Below are 6,000 nucleotides of genomic sequence, written 5' to 3' on the forward strand. Positions count from 1 at the left end.
GGGATAGGTGGAGGAAGAGAGAGAGAGAGGGCGATGGGTGGAGGAAGAGAGAGAAAGAGAGCGGGATGGGTGGAGGAAGAGAGAGAGAGAGAGAGYGAGYGGGGGYTGSYWGGGHGGWMGWWGAGAGAGAMAGWGAMAGGGATGMGTGGAGGAAAAGAGAGAGAGCGGGATGGGTGGAGGAAGAGAGAGAGAGAGAGAGAGGGAGGGAGAGAAAAGGAGACTGATGAGACAGGGAAATTATACATATGCTTGTGTACCTCCCTCACTTACAAAGCCCAGTGTCTAGCCCAACAGGCCAGCTGATCATAGTGCTGTAGAGCAGTCGGTGAGCACCATGTGCCCTCCAGAGCTGCTGTGGGGGAACAGGGAGGTACTATCTGAATCCAATAAGAAAGGCACATTTATATTTTCCCTTGCACGTCCTTCACTGAGGGGTGGGGGTGGGGGTTTGCAATAGAAAATGAGGCAGTGCTTCCCTGTTTCAGTCTGTTTTCTTACGTTTGGTGCCGAATAAACACAACCTTTGAAAGCTATGTGGGCAGGTGCAACTGGTGGAGAGCTTTGTGAGTGACCTCCTCCTAATTGTTTCAGCTGGGGTATCCATCATGGGGATGTTAGGCCGGTAAGGCCACTCAGTATAAATTTAACTGTCCAGCTTTAGCACCAGGACAATGATTTGCAGGAGGCTAAGCCTCTTTTAAACCACAGTCCCAGACAGGGCCGGCTCTAGGCAAAAGGGGCCACCGGCCCCTAGGAACTCAGTCGGGGTGTCAACTTACTGTTGCGAATTAGAATAGTAGAACACACAAGGTGCAGTTTCGATATTTGGTTGTGCACCAGTTTTTCTCTTGTAATGTTAGTCACTGACAGTCACTCAATTAGCACGTCAGTAAAAACATTTTTTATGGTAAGTTAGTCTAGCCAGCTATCTACACCTTGTAGTAATCATGGCCGACGTACTGACCAGGCACACAGGGTAGGTGCCCACGGGCCCTCACCTCCAGGGGCCCTCATTGATTTTGTTTAGTCACTCTCACTCAGATATCATATGAACATGTCAATCTGTGCAGAATTACAGGAAACTGGCTTTAAAACTGCTACATTTTCTTTTCGCCCTATGGAATCTTTTTTAGAATTGCATGAAATGTGCCTTTAAAAACTGCTAAATTCTCTCCACCCAATGGCAATTTATTTTTAATTGCAGGAAATTTGAATTAAAACTGCTACATTTTCTGTCCGCCCCATGGCAAAATGAGTAGAGTTGCATGAAATGTGTTTTAAAACCACAACATMTTCTCTACGCCCCATGGAAAGATGCATAGAATAGCAGGAAATTATTTTTAAAACTTCAATTTTTTCTCTCAGCCATCAAGAGGGGGGACCACTTGACCAAAATCTCGCTTAGGACCTCCAAAAAGCTAGGGCCGGCCCTGGTCCCAGACWCAAAGAGACAGGAAAGCCAGTCAGCCTGTCCTGTGGTCTCTCAACTGTACCCTTATCTTTTTCTATCTTGTTTTGTCTGAACTGTAATTTATTATTGGGCTCATGTTTAATTGTCTTTAGCATTAGTTGGTCCATCGCTGGTATGGATTTCAACCAGCCCTGGATTCATATAGTATTTCATTTTTTTGAGTACCGGTAATACTTTGAGCGTTTGTTTGAGCCTGCCAGGAAGGCATTAGGAGGGGTTTGCACTTTTGCMGAGATTCCATTGGATCCATTGAGCCAGACAAGCTTAATCGAGCACAGCTTCACTGTGTGAAAYATTATAAATACTACTTGAACCCAGGTCTGATTCCCACCATAGCCAACCGTCGGGTACTTCAGGTCGTGTAGCCTACGCTAACATTGCCAGATAGATAAAACTTTATTCGACACCAATCTGAATTTCAATTCCTTGACATGTCCTAGTAAAAAATCATTTCAACAGTTACTGGGACACAAATCTCTCTCAACTCTACTGTACAAAAAAAAAACATTTTAACATTTTAGATTCTAAGTTTAGATGATAACCATTACGTTTCTTTGTCATTGTCTTACGGCCAAAATGAGCCATGTCTAAAAAATAGCTTAAGTTGGCTGGGGAGCCAGCTGAAGAGGATGAAATGAATACGCTCTTAAGTGAAACAAAACTATTTGGAAATCTGCACTGGGATTGTAACCAGGCAACCCAAAGAAGGAAAAACCACACAGAGAGGAACAGAGAAAGGGAGTGACAGGGTGACTGTACAGACAGACACCATCTGTAGAGGAGAGAGAGAGAGAGAGAGAGAGAGAGAGAGAGAGAGAGAGAGAGGGAGAGAGAGGGAGAGCGAGAGAGAGAGAGAGAGTGAGAGCGCGAGCGCGCGAGACCGTCTTTCCCCCTCTGCTCGGCACTCTTCCAATTTCCCCAAAACTCATCTCTCCAAGGGTCTTCTGGTGCTGTTGTCCACATGTGAACACAGGGAAAGCGGAAGGGGGGATGGATCCTGGCCAGTAACGCTGAACTACGATGATACAGAGGTCCTGGACCTCCAGGAAGTTACTGCATAGCTACACCATGCAGCCTGCTTGGTCATTGGTCAATGCTCTATAACATAGTGGTCTAAAAAGGAGAGAAACCTCACACCGTACACTAATCCTGTTTTACAGCCACATAGCCCACACATAGAAACAAACGCCACTGCCACCATAGGTTGTTGATTAAATGCACGCGCAACCCTCATACATCAACAAAGCTGTCGTCAGTGTGTATGTGCGTGTGTGTTTGTGTGTGTCGTTTTGTTCAGAGGTTTACGTAACCTTTTAGTTAGCCAGGTTAGTCTCGCTGAGATAAAAAATCTATTTTTCAAGAGAGACCTGGTCCAACCAAGACAYCTGCAGGGGGGGYYACAATGTTTCAGACAAATATCAGACATAATCATTTCTCAGTGACGCGAGTCAACCAAACTTTTCAACTCCTCCGAGGAAACAAGATCCTGGGGTTTCAAGCCGGTCCGGAGAGAATTCCAAGACCACGGAGCTGAATAACAAACACACTTTTTTTTGCCATGATCCGTTCGGATTTTAAGAACCGTTCAAAGTAAGTCYGAGTGAGACAGTAACTGGTATTTATTTTCAGACCTTATCAAAGAAGAACAGATACTGTATAAAGTGGCAGTTTTCCCATAATGGGAGTGTGTCTGTGTCTAGCTCCTAAAATACAAAGGATCTGRCCAACACCCTCATAAAGTCAGTATAATGAGAAGCTGAACAGAACAGTAATGGTGGGTTGAGTCACTGAATTCCTGCAGGGTCCAGGTCAGTATTTTGGGTGTTGCTCCACTTCACTTTAGTACTAAACAGTACTATAACCAACAAGGTTTTCTCAGTCACTGCTCCACTGGTCTCTGATCTCCGGTAAAACGTTTTTTGAGAAAGAGAGCGTGTCTTCTCTGGCAGCGCTACAGTGACAGGCGGTGTCTATGCAACCGGGCACCTTCATAGCAGGTGAAAGGAACACACTCAAACACACACACACACACACACAAACACACACACACACACACACACACATGAACACACACACTGTAGAATGGCATCACTCCCACAGCACATGTCAACAGTTCAACACACCAACACTCCTCTCTTTTCCTAAATAGTGTTTTAACACAAACCAGACTCACAACAGTGTCTGTGAGACAGACCAATACACCACACATCACACATCACACCACACACACGCATACCACACATCTCTCCACAAAACAGCACTAAACGATGGCATTCCCCAAAAAGTAACAGCCGAGGAGTCAACTTTCTTCTCTCCATTTCTCCTTTTCTCTCATCTCTCTCTCTCTCTCTCTCTCTGAAGTGTGTCTATCATTGCCCTGAGAGATGAAATGTTTCTGCCGTGGCGCTCAACTCAAATTCCTGCGGTCCAACCATACACTGTTCTATTTCACGCTGTGGGACTTGGCTGGCGACAGGAGCAACAACTCTACCAAGCCAGATGAAACATCCTTTGAACACCAACGCGTGCGTGCGCCAAAAGTCTCTCCTTTCGAGTCCTGCCCAGTTGTAGAGTACCTCAACATGAAATCACTCCCCTCTGTCCCATATACCCCTGTATTCAACACTACTGCTGGTTCTGGACCTGTACTCACCCTCGTCTCCTGCTCTGAGTCAGATGGATTAGCAACTGTTATGTAATGTAACGTAATGCTATCCATGTGACGATACTGGTGTGGAGTTGTTCCATTTGGGACTAGGGACGCGTCCCAAACGGCACCCTATCCCCCATATAGTGCAATGAAGTAATGAAAGGAACAGGGTGCCCGTTTGGACGATACCTAGATTTCTGATGTGTGTATGAGGTTTTCTCTGGAAGTGGTTCCACATAACATCGCCATTTGTTTTGAACAGTTGGTGGTGAGTAGTGCCAGTATGGGGCGAGGGAAGGGGGGGATGAGGGAGAGGGAATGAAAAGGAGGGGTGATGGGGAGGCAAAAGTTCTACTGGCTGAGTATGACAACCATTGGTAGATGGCAAGAACAGAGGAGGGGGAGGAGGGAGGAGGAGGAAGAGAGGAGGGGAGCGAGCATGACACACTGCACTGACTGCATCTGGGCAGATTGTGGGAGTAAGCATGTGACGGAGAGAGAGAGAGTGGGATGAGAATGAGAGAGGAGGGTTTGTGATGTGAAGGAGACGAGGAGTGGTGTGGTGAGTGGGAGGAGTGGGGAGGGAGGAGAGGAGGAGAGGAGAAGGGGGTGCGTGGGAGAGAGAGGAGACGAGGGTGTGGGAGAGAAGGAGCGAGGGTGTGGGAATAGAGGACGAGGAGAGTGAGAGGAGAGAGGTGTGAGAGAGAGAGAGAGGGTGTTGTTGTGAGAGAGCGTGACGTTGAAAGTGTGTGTAGACGGTGAGGAGAGAAGGGTGGGGAGGAGAGGAGGTAGTCTATGTGAGAGATGAGAGAGAGCTTGTGAGAGACGGGATGGAGGGAGACGTGAGAAGGGAGGAGGAGGTGTGGAGAGAGGAGAGAGGATGAGCTGTGAGAGAAGAGAGAGAGAGAGAGGGAGAGAGAGGAGAGGAGAGAGAGGAGGGAGAGAGAGGAGAGAGAGAGAGAGAGAGAGAGAATGATGGGAAAAAGGAGGGGAGAGAAGGAGAAGAAGGTGAGGAGAAGGCTGGCAGAAGGAGACGAGAAGGACAGAGAAGAGGAGAAGGAGATGATGAGAAGGAGGAGAAGGAGGAGGAAGGGAGAAGGAGGGAAGTGGGCGAAGAGAGGGACTGTGAAGCGAGGGAGAGAACCGAGAGAGACATGGGAGAACGAGAGAAGGGTGTTGTGTCGAGGAGAGAGAGGTGCGGGGGCAGGAGGGAGAAAATGACTAACAGCACTGGCGGAAGAGAGCGGAGAGAGCGATTCTGGAGAGAGAGAAAGAGGAGAGAAGTCTGCGTTGAATAAGGAGACACTTTGCTAGTAAGGTGAGTATCAGTAGAGAAAACCAGAAATCCCAACAGATCCCTCATGGCCAGAAACTGCTAGCTTCAAACCACTACAGCTATGTAGAGACACAAGAAAGGAAAAGGGAGAACAAATAAGGAACTGAGAGAATAGATGTGAGTGTACCATTAGCTACATTCCCTGCTGAAAGGTATACAGTCTAGCATTAGTGTAGGAGGTGGCTTGAATGAGTAGAGAGACAGAGACACACACTCCCACTACCTCACCTATAGCACAACACGCGAGACGGCGGAGACAGAGGACAAACACGCAGAGAGATACGACACCGGCGGAGAACAAGGCCACAAAACACCAGAGAGAATTACACACCGGCGGAGAACAGGGAGACAGGAGAACAGAGGCACAAACCACACAGAGCAGATACACACCACGCGGAGACAGAGGCACAAACACACAGAGAGATACACACACGGCGGAGACAGAGCCCAACAAAGCCACACAAGAAGAGCACTACACACCGCGGAGGAACAGAGCACAAACACACAAGAGAGATACACAACGGCGTAGCATGCAGCTTAAAG

General features: G+C 47.7%; 1 protein-coding gene across 3 annotated transcripts in view; it reads right to left on the reverse strand.

Annotated features, from left to right (window-relative positions):
- znf385a (zinc finger protein 385A) overlaps positions 1 to 6,000 on the reverse strand; it is a 107,252-nt gene that overhangs the window by 34,159 nt on the left and 67,093 nt on the right. The gene's annotated exons all lie outside the window — the stretch shown is intronic.

The sequence above is a fragment of the Salvelinus sp. IW2-2015 genome, linkage group LG17 (assembly GCF_002910315.2).
Source record: "Salvelinus sp. IW2-2015 linkage group LG17, ASM291031v2, whole genome shotgun sequence".
In the NCBI taxonomy this organism is placed as follows: Eukaryota; Metazoa; Chordata; class Actinopteri; order Salmoniformes; family Salmonidae; genus Salvelinus; species Salvelinus sp. IW2-2015.